This window comes from Pelophylax lessonae, assembly GCF_965119305.1.
Source record: "Pelophylax lessonae genome assembly, chromosome: 9".
In the NCBI taxonomy this organism is placed as follows: domain Eukaryota; kingdom Metazoa; phylum Chordata; class Amphibia; order Anura; family Ranidae; genus Pelophylax; species Pelophylax lessonae.
Window position 1 is genome coordinate 30601117 of NC_138776.1, and position 13333 is coordinate 30614449.

A 13333-nucleotide genomic window follows, 5' to 3' on the forward strand; every position below is an offset into this window, starting at 1 on the left:
ACGATTGTTGATTGGCTGTTGAAAGCCCGCCATGAAAAGAGCGCCAAAGCATGCAAAACCCGGAAATAAAACGACCGAACACGGATTTTTACCCGAACATACAGTAAAGTGTCCGTGTCCGTGTTCGGGTACAAAAAATCCAATTATTCGGTACGAACACGAATAATACAGTCCGTGTTCGCTCAACACTAGTTCTGAACAGGACAGGATCCATCTTGTTTTTTAAGGTGAAAGAAGGTTCATATATGTCTTGTTGCAAAATGTCTCTTACAAGTTTACAAAGGGTCTATGGTTTCAACAAAGATCTTTGTATTTCTTTTAAAATCATAAATAAGATCCATTTTGACATCTTTATCAGATAAGGACAGTTAGCGAGACACCATACTAGTCTGGCCTGTAATCTTATCTGTATTTAACAATAGACAATGGCTCAGTGTTTTTCATCAGACATTTTAAAGATGAACCATATAAGTTTTTATAGATACATTATTATATGTGTGTGAAGATATTAGCCATAATTATGTTATTATATTATGTAAAGCATATACATATATATTTAGGAATGTTGTATCACATTTTGGGTTTATATTCTCATAGTAGTATCTTACTTAGACTTAAAACTAAAGTGAATACTAATTACTTCATTTTAAGGTATGTGGTAGGAGTGTTTATATAAGCGTTGTTTTAGAATAGACTAAGTAATAGATCTTCCAATTCTAGACGCTATGCCTGACAGTCTTTGGCATGGTCAAATAAGTAATGGCTTCTCACTAGCTGACAGGTTAGAGGTCATTAGATAAGAAGGATGGGTAATTGTTTCAAATTATGTTAAATACAAAATCTAATGAACGGTACGATACTGCCCTCTGGAGACAAAATACCAGGTGCAGTCTTGAGATAATTTGAGATAATCCCATATAAAAATATTATATTGTGTTAAATAATATAATTATTGAAATTACATTACTTGCCAAGGTGAATGATGGAGATACAGGTGGACATTTATGTATGTACTGGGAGTCTGGACAAAGTTTTATGTTGTGTTTTATGATTACACTTACATATAGAGAAATCATCCTTATTTTATTATACCAAGTATTGGGTTAATTATCAAAAGAGGTGTGTCTCTGACCTCACCAGTTTAGGTATAGAATATCCCGACCAATTGGGATAATGTTTCATCCCTCTGGGTTTTACTTATGGTAATTTTTATAGCTCTTTGTTCTTACTGTATAAAAGACCAACCCAGATGAGAGGACACACATTACACTGCCCATCAGACAATACACTTACATCACACACACTATTACATTACTCAATAGACTTATCCAGACATACTCCATTTTGTACATCATTCATCTGAAACTTGAAGGGAATCCACCATCTTAAGAAAGGCATCCATCTTAGGACTCTGGTAACGCCCATTTGAAGCTAGCGGCCATCTTAAGTGTGGTAATTATGCCTTGCTATGTTATTTGATTTTATTCAACAATTGTTTATTCCTTCCTTATATGTTTTATATTGCATATTTAAGGGTAATAAGATTACAATCCCAGCCGTATAAACCATGGTAGATTTTTCTCTAAAAAGCTGATTTTTGTTTTTATACATTTTTATTAATATCAGATTTAGTGCATTATTTGCAATTTTAAGTCTTCTGTTTTGCATGGCTTATTCTCACTCATCTGCAGTGACGTGACTTTTGGCTATGCATTACGCAGACCATTGTAGTCTGTTTATATAGAACATTAATTTATGGCTTATACTATACCTGGGAAGAAATGGTAATCTTGCTTTCGTTTTTCTTTCACTTTGTTTTAGTTTCACTTTCATTATTGAGCTAAACATCACATTGCAGTGATTATTTGAAGTTAGTATTTTTCTGTAGAGTTATCTTTTTGTGTCACTTCTTGTTTGATCATATATCGTGTTTGCATGTCTTGAGAATAAATATTTTTATATATATTCCATGCTGTAGACTGTACTCACTAAGATTGGTATATGCTTTTAAAAAGAAATTAATCAATTAAAAAGAATTCACGACATTGATTTGTGGCAATAGGTAAAGACTCTCCTTTCTTATAGATCTTTGCTTATTAACCATAAATAAATACACTGCTATATTCAGAGCAGTATAAATATTCTGACATAAGTACGAGCGCGAGATATTTATTATTAGATATTCTTACAAGGTAGATCGAAGGTGCAAAGGGAATGTCAAAATTTTACCACAGCTCCCGGAAACCGTTAAAATTTGGAGATTTTTATTGACCGTAGTTTGTCGCCATTCCGTGGGTGTGCACAATTTAAACCGTAACATGTTGGGTATCTATTTACTCGGCGTGATATCATCTTTCACAATATAAAAAAAAAAAAAAAATGGGCTAATTTTACTGTTTAGTTTTTTTTTTAATGCAGTGAAATTAAATTTTTCCAAAAAAATGGCATTTGAAAGAACGCTGCGCAAATACGCGTGACAAAAAATATTGCAATGACCGCCATTTTTATTCTCCAGAGTCTTTGCTAAAAAATATATATATATTTATTATGTTTCGGGGATCTAAGTAATTTTCTATCAAAAAATATTGATTTTAACTTGTAAACAAGAAGTGTCAGAAATGGGCTCGGTCCTTAACCACTTTAAGACCATATTTCTGACAATTGGTGTTTACAAGCTAAAATCATTTTTTATTTTTTGCTAGAAAACTATTAGAACCCCCAAACATTTTATTTTTTTTTTTTTAGCAGAGACCCTAGAGAATAAAATGGAGATTGTTGCAATATTTTTTATCACATCATATCTGCAATTTTTTTTGGAATAAATTCACTTTTTTGAATTAAAAAATAAGAAAACAGTAAAGTTAGCTCAATGTTTTTCCACAATGTGAAAGATAATGTTACGCCGAGTAAATAGATACCCAACATGTCAAATCTTCAAAATTGCGCACGCTCGCAGAATGGGGACAAGCTTTGGTACTCAAAATCCCCATAGGCAACATTTTAAAAATTTCTACAGGTTACCAGCTTAGAGTTACAGAGGAGGTCTAGGGCTCAAATTATTGCTCTTGCTCTAACAATCGTGGCGATACCTCACATGTGTGGTTTGAACACCGTTTACATATGTGGGCGAGACTTCCATATGTGTTCGCTTCTGCGCGTGAGCTAACCGAGACAGGGCACTTTAATTTTTTTTTTTCCTATTTATTTTATTTATTATTTTTTATTTTTACACAGTTTAAAAAAATAAATAAATGTTGATAATTTTTATTCCTATTAGCCCCGGTTCACACTTGGGCGACCTGTGAGGCGACCTGGTCGCCTCACAGGTCGCCGCAGGTCGCCTCCCATAGGAAAGCTGTGGACCCATTCTAATAGGAGCGACACAAGTCGCTCTGACCTAGAAAAAGGGTCCGGAGCTTCTTTGGGGCGACCAGGAGGCGACCGCCATAGACTTCAATGTTATGAAGTCCGTGGCGGCCGCTCCAAGGTCGCGGCGCGCTGCTCGCACCGCGATCTCGGAGGTCGCCCCTGCAAGTAGCATCGCTCATATGTGAACCGGCGCTAACAAGCAATGTAAACATTCCTTGTAATATAAATAGGCATGACAGGTCCTCTTTATTGTGAGATCTGGGGTCAAAAAAGACCTCACACCTCACAACTACACTAAAAGAGAAAAAAAAAAAATGTTGAAACAAAATTGGCCCTTTAAACCGGTTGCTAGGCAACGACGTTTGACGTCGCTCCAGTCCTCCAAGACCATAGAGTCGAGTGAGGGCCGTCTTGCCCTCACTCGACTTCCTGTCTCAGAGGATCCGGGACCGGATCGTTTTCCCCGCTGCCGGCGCAGCGGGAGGGGGGGCACCTCTTCCGCGGCACCGTAAGGGTAATCCCGCGGCGAATCTGTCACTGGGACCACCCTTATCTTAAAGCCAATTGCCCGCTGTTGAAAAAAATACCGGGGTTATGGAAGCTATCTTTCAAATGACCGACGTAAATCAACGGTGGGCGGTCAGTAAGTGGTTAAGTGGTTAAAATAATATGAAAAATATCTGTATGTGATGAAGTATAATGCTTACAATGTTTTTGCTTCACTTTTATAGGGACCAAATTGCTGCCGGGTTTGCAGCAAAACACCCTAACAGGGGAAATGTTCTAACCCAAACAGTGAAACTCATTGAAGTCTTTAGGAGCCGAAAAGGAAAAAATCAAAAGTACCCATTTTGAAGTCTTATATGCAAGTAATTAGCTATAAAAGGAGTATGGGGGTCTGGGTACTGCCCTGGGGGATATAGGTCAATTAAAAAAAAAGAAAAAAAGATTGTTCTTCAGGAGCAGTGATTGTAATTATGCTTAAAGTGCAACAATAAAAATTAAAACTTCCTTTAAATATAGTGTCGGGGGGGGGGGGGGGGCTTAACCTCCCTGGCGGTATGATTACGTCAGGAATTATGTACCAAAAGCGGTACAATTTTTTGATATTTTTGATATTTATAATTTATAATATATATTATAAAATATAAATAGTATATTAATAATAAATATATTATAAAATATAAAATATATTATAAAATATAAATATTATAATATATATATATATATATATATATATATATATATATATATATATATATATATATATATATAATATATATTAATAATATAATTTATAATTTACAATTTGTAATATCTGATATTTTTCTGATACTAAGGGATACAGTGTAATCCTCTCAGATTACACTGTATCACCTCCTTTTTATGTGTGTGTGTTTTGTGCAACATTTGAATTTCCCTCCTAGTTCTGCTCCCATGCACCATTGCTGCTGCAGGGAACGGAACCAGGAAGTCATCAGAGCGACGGACGAGCGGCGGGGATCTCGGCAGCGATCACAGCAATGGGAGATCATCGCTGGATCGCCAGGAGAAGGTAAGGAACCCCGCTGTCGGCTCTGCACATCTACCCCAAGCGTGACTCGGGGATACTGATAGTAGCATGAAAAAACCACCCCGAGTCACGCGCGGGGTTACCCCTAAGGGAGTTAATGTGGCTGTAAATTGGGGCATCTGTAGCATGCATAAAACATGCTACAGCGAAAAAATTTCTAAAGAAAAAAAATTGCGAGTCAAGTCCCATTTAAAATGACTCACAGTTACAATTGCTGGCACCCGTCTATTGAACAAATAAGAAAAAAACTGTGTAGGGTCCCCCCAGTGCATACCAGGCCCTTCAGGTCTGGTAGGGATTTTAATGGTCCCCCCTCAAAATCCATACCAGTTCCTTATCCAGGCATGCAGCCTGGCAGGTCAGGCAAGTGAGGGGGGGGGGGGGGACCAGCGAGCAACCCCCCCCCCCCCCCCCTGAACCATACTAGGCAACATGCTATGGAGGGGTGAGTGCTTTCCAAATGATCACTTACTATGGAAACTTTACACTGGACCTCATGCAACTTAGATTTTGTGCCTCTCCACTCTTCCTCCAGACTCTGGGACCTTGATTTCCAAATGAAATGCATCATTTTCCACAGTCAGTGATGATTTGGGGAGCCATGACATCTGCTGGTGTTGGTCCACTGTGTTTTATCAAGTCCAAAGTCAGCGCAACCCTCTACCAGGAAATTCTAGAGCACTTATTTATTTATTTCAGGTACTTACTGTATATAGCGCTGTGAATTTACGCAGTGTTTTACATATACATTGTGCATTTACATCAGTCCCCACCCTCAAGGAGCTTACAAACTAAGGTCCCTAACTCACATTCATACATACACATAGTAGGGCAAATTTAGACAGGATCCAATTAACCTACTAGCATGTCTTTGGAGTTTAAGCACTTCATGCTTCCCTCTGCTGACCAGCCGTATGGAGATGCTGATTTCATTTTCCAGCAAGACTTGGCACCGGACCACACTGCCAAAACTACCAATACCTGGTCACATGATCGTAGTATCACTGTGCTTGATTGGCCAGCAAACGCGTCTGACCTAAACCACATAGAAAATCTGTGGCGTATTGTCAGGAGGAAGATGAGAGACACCAGACCCAACAATGCAGATGAGCTGAAAGCCACCATCAAAGAAACCTGGGCTTCCATAACACCTCAGCAGTGCCACAGGCTGATCGCCTTCATGCCACGCTGCATTACTGTAACGCTCCTGCGTTTTACGTATGATGTGGATTTTCAGCTGCAGAAATATTCCACTTCAGTAGTCATGTAGAGAAACGCTGAGACACCAATCCCAACTCTCAATGACTCATCATGTGTGGATGATCTCAATTCAGCAAGTAAATACACACACTCAATAAGATGTTTCCTAGAGTGACTTATGTATATAGTAACACAGTGATGATAGGCTGAAGAGACAGGTTGGGTAGAGATGGTAGATGACAGACACTTGAAAGGAAATGTTCTTGAAAGTAAGATAGTAGCAGATGGGATACAGATAGGTTTAGCAATCATGTATGGTAGTAGATGACAGAGTAGCAGGTGGACATACAAGAGAGATCAACCCAGTGCAAGAACAGGTGGTAGTAGGCTCAAGAGCTAGCAATCTTAGATAATGCAGATGTAGTAATAGTCCTTAGTATGCAGAGCTAGATAGTGTAAGCTTTAGTATAAAGGTTATAGAGGTTTCCCCTGTGGGGTACTTATCACTAATAGCAATGTAGCAGAGGAGAGGTTCGGCAAGAGCGGATGATCCGGTAGCGGGATACAGGGATCAGCGCAGCGTGGTTCCGACAGCGAGGTATGCTTGCAAGCATGAGAGCTTCAAGACAAGTTAGCATCAAGGCACAAAGCAGTTTGAACGAACACATGTGAGTGAGAGCCGGCGATCTAAATAGCCATCCAGTCCGGCGCTCAGTGATGACAGCATCAGTCTTAAAGGTGTATGCGCACCTTACCAAAAGAGAATGGTGGGGCGCATACACTTATGAAAGAGTAATTAGGGTACCCAAAGGTACCAGAACATTACAATTACATAGTTAGTCAGATTGAAAAAAGACACAAGTCCATCTGGCTCAACCAATAAAAAAAAAAAACAGTAATGAAAACCCAACCATACAATCCCATATACACAATCCTATACCAGAAGTTGATCCAGAGGAAGGCAAAAAAAAACCCCAGCAAAGCATGATCCAATTTGCTACAGCAGGGGAAAGAAATTCCTTCCTGATCTCCCAAGAGGCAATCGGATATTCCCTGGATCAACATTACCTATAAATATTATTACCGAGTTATATTAAGTCCACCTAGGAAAGAATCCAGGCCTTTTTTAATACAATCCAGTGAGCTGGCCAGAACGCCCTCTGGAGGGAGTCTATTCCACATTTTCACAGCTCTTACTGTGAAGAAACCTTTTTCGTATTTGGGCTCTAAATCTGTTTTCCTTCAGACGTAAAGAGTGATCCCTTGTCCTCTGTGTTGACCTTATAGTGAACAACTCAACACCAAGTTCACTATATGGACCCCTTATGTATTTATACATGGTGATCATATCCCCCCTTAATCTCCTCTTCTCAAGAGAGAATACATTCAGTTCCTCTAATCTTTTCTCATAGCTGAGCTCCTCCATGCCTCTTATCAGTTTGGTTGCCCTTCTCTGCACTTTCTCCAGTTCCCCGATATCCTTTTTGAGAACTGGTGCCAAAACTGAACTGCATATTCCAGATGAGGTCTTACTAATGATTTGTAGAGGGGCAAAATGATCTCTCTCTCTCTGGAGTCCATGCCTCTGTTAATAGAAGAAAGGACTTTTCTTGCTTTGGAAACAGCAGCTTGGCATTGCATGCTATTATTAAGCTTATGATCTACCAGAACACCCAGATCCTTCTCCGGGTGCAATAATTCATGCAAAAGGATCCCTAACCAAGTATTGAGCGTATATTATACTGTACATGGACAGTCTTTTACAGTAAGCCAACATCTCGGTAATAAAAATCCTTTTTTTATTGGTCTTATGTAATATTCAAATTTCCTGAAATACTGAATTTTGGGGTGTCACTAGCGTTAAGCCATAATCATCAAAATTAAAAGAAAGAAATGCTTATAATATAATAAAAATATAGTGTAACACATCTATATAAAATAATGAATTTCACTTTTTGAAATTAATTAATGAAATAAATTAACTTTTTGATGATATTCTGATTTTATTAGATGCATCTGTATATGTTCTGTACGATGTTGGTAACGAAATGCACCAGCCAGAAATTGTTTTTAACGACTTTTGTTAAATTTTGTACTAGAGAGTTTATAATTATTCTCTTGTTAATTTATACTTTATTAGGAATTGATACTATTCTGTGGGCCTTTAAAATCCTGTTAGGGGGTTGTTCTTTCTTTTTTCCAACCAGCTATAGGGATACATTGCAGTATGATTTTGATCTGTTTAATCACGGGTCAAAAATGGACCGATGGATCACTTGTGTGAAAGGAGCTTCAATTTATTTTTTTAACTTTTGATTTGGTATCAGCCTCTTGCAATCCCTGTTCAGTAAAGCTCAGACTGGATGAGGATTAAGATACTCCTCTTTTGGTATAGGACCCCGGAGCGCCTACATAAGATGAACCCCTCATGTTCCCTCTGTGTTGGCGGTGCAGGGAGGATACAGGCTCTCTTTATCATATCTTTTGGTCATGTTCTCTTATATGCCCCTTTTGGTCAATGGTTTTGGAAACGCTTCTGTCACGGAACCATGAACCAGACGTACAACAACAGATAAGTGAAAAAGAAGAAGGCTTTATTGAAAATCAAGCTGTAAAGCAAAAGTCCAAACGGATGGCGAAACCGAGGCAGAGTCCTAGCGAAGCCAGAGGTCAGGAACCAGGAGGGTAGTCAGACAAAGCCGGGATCAGGAACCAGCAGGGTAGTCAGACGGAGCCAGGATCAGGAACCAGCAGGGTAGTCAGCCGAAGCCAGGATCAGGAACCAGAAGCAGCAGCAGTCTTAGAAGCATGTGAACACAGGGGGACCAAGCAAGGAACTGAAGCCACAGACCTCCTATATATATGAGCTAGGCATCCAGCTCCTCCCAGTGGGAAGGAGGAGCCGCAGGGTGGGAGGCTACAAGAAACCCAGAAACCAAGATGGCCGCCAGCACATGTCAAACGAAGGAGAACAGCAAGGAGGTAAGACCATGACAGCTTCAAGCTGTGGTGGGATTAGATTTGCCATTAGACCCCTTACATTGTCTACTAGGCCTGCCATTTCCCAGGCTCTCCAAGCCGGCATCCAAGCTGATATCCTTTCTCCTTTTGGCTGCTAGGAGGGCCATTCCATTGTGCTGGTTGCAGCAGTCCCCTCCGGATAGGGCTCTTTTTTTGGAAACTAGTTTCTGAAATCACGGGGAATTGGAGTCTCTGACGGCCAGGGTGCTGTCTGGGAAGCCTGGGATTCCTATGCCCTGAATTCCCCTTGATCCCGTTGCTCTTTTCTTGAAGTGTAGATTGTGTAAGAGGGCTTATTACTATGTTTTCACGGAATTCTTCTTATTCTCTGCAGTTATGTACTGTTTAATTAACTGATTTGTCACTACGATGTTTTATGCTTTAATTCTGTATTCTGGGGGCACCACTCCCTGTACTGACTGTTCCTTTTGCTGTTATGATATTTCTATGTTGTGTTTTTATTCTTTTTATGCAAATAAAAAATATAATTTCAGACTGGATGAGGATGAAATCTAAGGAGCTAGTCAGTTATGCTGCAGTACAAGATGCACACTGATAGGAGAAGAGAGCAGTGACAAAGACAGTTCATCAGTCTGCGGCTTCTCTTTTCACTGTCCAGTCATAGGCTGGGAATGGGAAAGATACCTGTAAGTGTTACTGAACTACAGAAAAGTCTAGTCTTCTGCCCTAGCAACCCATTGATGTGTCTGATAAATGGATATCTCTGATCTCTAGTGAGTTCAAAGGTTGCATTCTTACTGATGTACCTGGTTGCTGATAAATAAATGTCACCAGGGTTGACACCTGTCTGGGATTCACCTGGACAGTCCGGGCTTTGAATCATTTTTAAACTTGTGTCCGGGTTTCAGTCTGCCTGGAACCAAAACACATTATTCAGACCAGGCTGTGGCAGCTGAAGGCCGGAGGAAGGAACAGAACAAGTGCTTATGAGCAGCAGGGGTGGGCTGAGGGAGGAACAGATCTAGTGCTTATAGGGTAGAAACTGGGGGCTAAGGACCAACAGAACTAGTTAATGCTTATTGCTCAGCAGAGGAGTTATCCTTGTGCAGTGGCTCCCGACAATATATTAAAGTCCCAGCCCCCTTGTCTATATCAATCCACCAGGGCATGTAATTGATGGAAACCACAGCACCAGGATTATCCATTGGGACTATTTGATGAATTTTGGGCACAGGTGGAGTAATCCTTGTGCTGCGGTTCCTGGCAATTACATGCCCTGGTGGATTGATATAGAAGTGGAGGTCGGGACTCTAGTTTATTTGTCAGAACTGCTGCATGAGGTTCACTTTATTTATACCTGAGCCCCATCTTGATCCAGCGATGTTGCACAAGAGCCTCGGCTGTCTGGGACTCTCCCTCCTTAATCGCTCCATTGCTTCCAAAGTCAGTGAGCCAATGAGGAGAGAGGGGGCCGGGGGGGGCCCACTCATGGCTCCGTGTTTAAATGAACACACAGAGCAGCGACTCAGCTCTGGTGCCCCCATAGAAAGCTGCTTTCTGTAGGGGGCACTCGCCAGGAGGGAGGGGTCAGGAGTTCCGGCAGGGGACTCAAGAAGAGGAGGATGCGGGCTGCTCTGTGCAAAACTGCTGCACAGAGCAGGTAAGTATAACAAAAAAAACAAGACTTTAAGGTGATACTAATGTTAATGGGGCACCAGCTGTAGTGCTTTGCCTTCCTTGAACAGTTTAATTGCTAATGTACAGCACGTTGCTGGAGGTGGACATCAAGAAAAATGGGACAGGGAGAAAAAGAAGATGTAGTTGGGCTTTAACGCTGCATGCTCGGTGATGTTACCGCTCTCTAGGGAATTGATAGGCTGTATTCTCATTGATGTCACTGGTCTCTAGGGGATGGATTGGCTTCATTCTCTGTGAGGTCACTGGTCTCTAGGGAATTGATAGGCTGCATTCTCAGCGATGTCACTGGTCTCTAGGGAATTGATAGGCTGCATTCTCAGCGATGTCACTGGTCTCTAGGGAATGGATAGGCTACATTCTCTGTGAGGTCACTGGTCTCTAAGGAATTGATAGGCTGTATTCTCAGTAATGTCACTGTGTCACGGTCTGGAATCAGGCTCAAATGCCAGTAGTTATAGTAGTGGAGCAGCACCCACCAACAAGCGGGAAGGATATTAACACAGGTCCCCCTGGCTGATGACACAGATTCACCTGAGGTGCGGAGCCTAAGTACTAACTGGGGTATTCCCCAGAGCTCCTGAAGGTGGAGATGGGCTTTGCTACGTGTTAGTACCAGGATGTGGTCCTCAGGATTGCCTCCCCCCCCCCCCCCTTCCCCAGGTGGTGAGCAAGCTGGGGTCCACTAGCAGATATAGCAGGTAGGGATCAAGCAGAAGTGTAGTCGATGAACAAGCCAAAGGTCAGTAATGAATAGTAGCAAAGATATGGATGGCAGCAGGAGAGACAAGCGAGATATTGGCTTGAGAAGGCACAACATTTTGGCAACCAGGAATACAGAGATATGGCTTGAATCAGGAAGTTCATGGGAGGAGCAAATCGTTCAAGGTTCAAGGCAACTAAAATTTAAGGCAGGATCATTTAAGGATTTGCCTAGGGAACTGGGCAGCAAATTGACCAGCATTCAAGGTGGCTCAGCAAGCAGAGTCACCACCCAACACAGCAGAGGTCCCAGGTCCTGACACACTAGTCTCTAGGGAATGGATAGGCTACATTCTCTGTGATGTCACTGGTCTATAGGGAATTGATAGGCTGTATTCTCCGTGATGTCACTGGTCTCTAGGGAATGGATAGGCTATTTTTTTCAGTGATGTCACTGGTCACTAGATAATGGATAGGCTGCATTCCCAGTGATTTCATCGCTCTCTAGGAAATGGATAGGCTGTATTCCCAGTGATATTACTGATCTCTAGTGAATGGATAGGTTACATTCTCTGTGATGTCACTAGTCTCTAGGGAATGGATAGGCTACATTCTCTGTGATGTCACTGGTCTCTAGGGAATTGATAGGCTGTATTCTCCGTGATGTCACTGGTCTCTAGGGAATGGATAGGCTATATTTTTCAGTGATGTCACTGGTCACTAGATAATGGATAGGCTGCATTCCCAGTGATTTCATCGCTCTCTAGGAAATGGATAGGCTGTATTCCCAGTGATTTCATCGCTCTCTAGGAAATGGATAGGCCGTATTCCCAGTGACGTCACTGATCTCTAGTGAATGGATAGGTTACATTCTCTGTGATGTCACTAGTAGAGTTGAGCAGACACCTGGATGTCCGTGTCCCGGACTTTTGCCGAACTTTTCCTGGACACCGAACCCCATTGAAGTTAATGGGGACCCGAACTTTCAGGCACTAAAATGGCTCTAAAACACCAATGGAAAGGGCTAGAGTGCTGCAAATGGCAGCAAAACGTAGTTAAGAGCATGGCAAGTGCTCTGCAAACAAATGTGGATAGCGAAATAACTTAAAACAACAAAAAAAAACAGAAAAATAAAACAATGTTCTTCATCTCTGAAGGACCAGGCCCATATGGAGTAGGAGGGAGGTTGAGGTGGTGGTGGATGTGGCGGTGTCATAGGCGTGCGCACAGGGTGTGCCGGGTGTACCTGGGCACACCCTAATCACCTAGGGCTCATAGCATTATCGCTCTGTTTGCCAGTGAGGAGATGGGAAAGATCTCCCTCGGACCTGCTCTGCTCTATTTCACTTTGCCAGCAGGGAGAGTAATGTATCGGGGCCATGTACATGTAGGCAAACACATGCATGTGTATTTAAACTTTGGGGTGCACACCCTAATGCAATAGGCTGCGCACACCTATGGACGGTGTAGGTGGAAGCGGCGGTGGAGGAGGACCAGGGCTGGATTAAGAGCATCATGGGCTTGGTGCTGAGGATTTTGAAGGGCCTTAAGGGCCGTGCCTTGGCATGCACCCAGAGGAGGAAGGGTGCAGCCATGCATGCCTAATTCAACATGGGATGCTGTCTCTGAAGCCCATAAACACATCCATGCATCGGCAACTGTCCCTCCTTGTCTGGCCTTCGTGCTGTGTGGGGAGGTTCTGAGGGAGCTGCCTGGGGAAGCGAGCATAGAAGCCAGACTTCTGTGTTTACAAGTGAAAAAAGAGCGGTAACAGTGAATATGGCCAACCCGGGGCCTATATTAAGGTAGGGG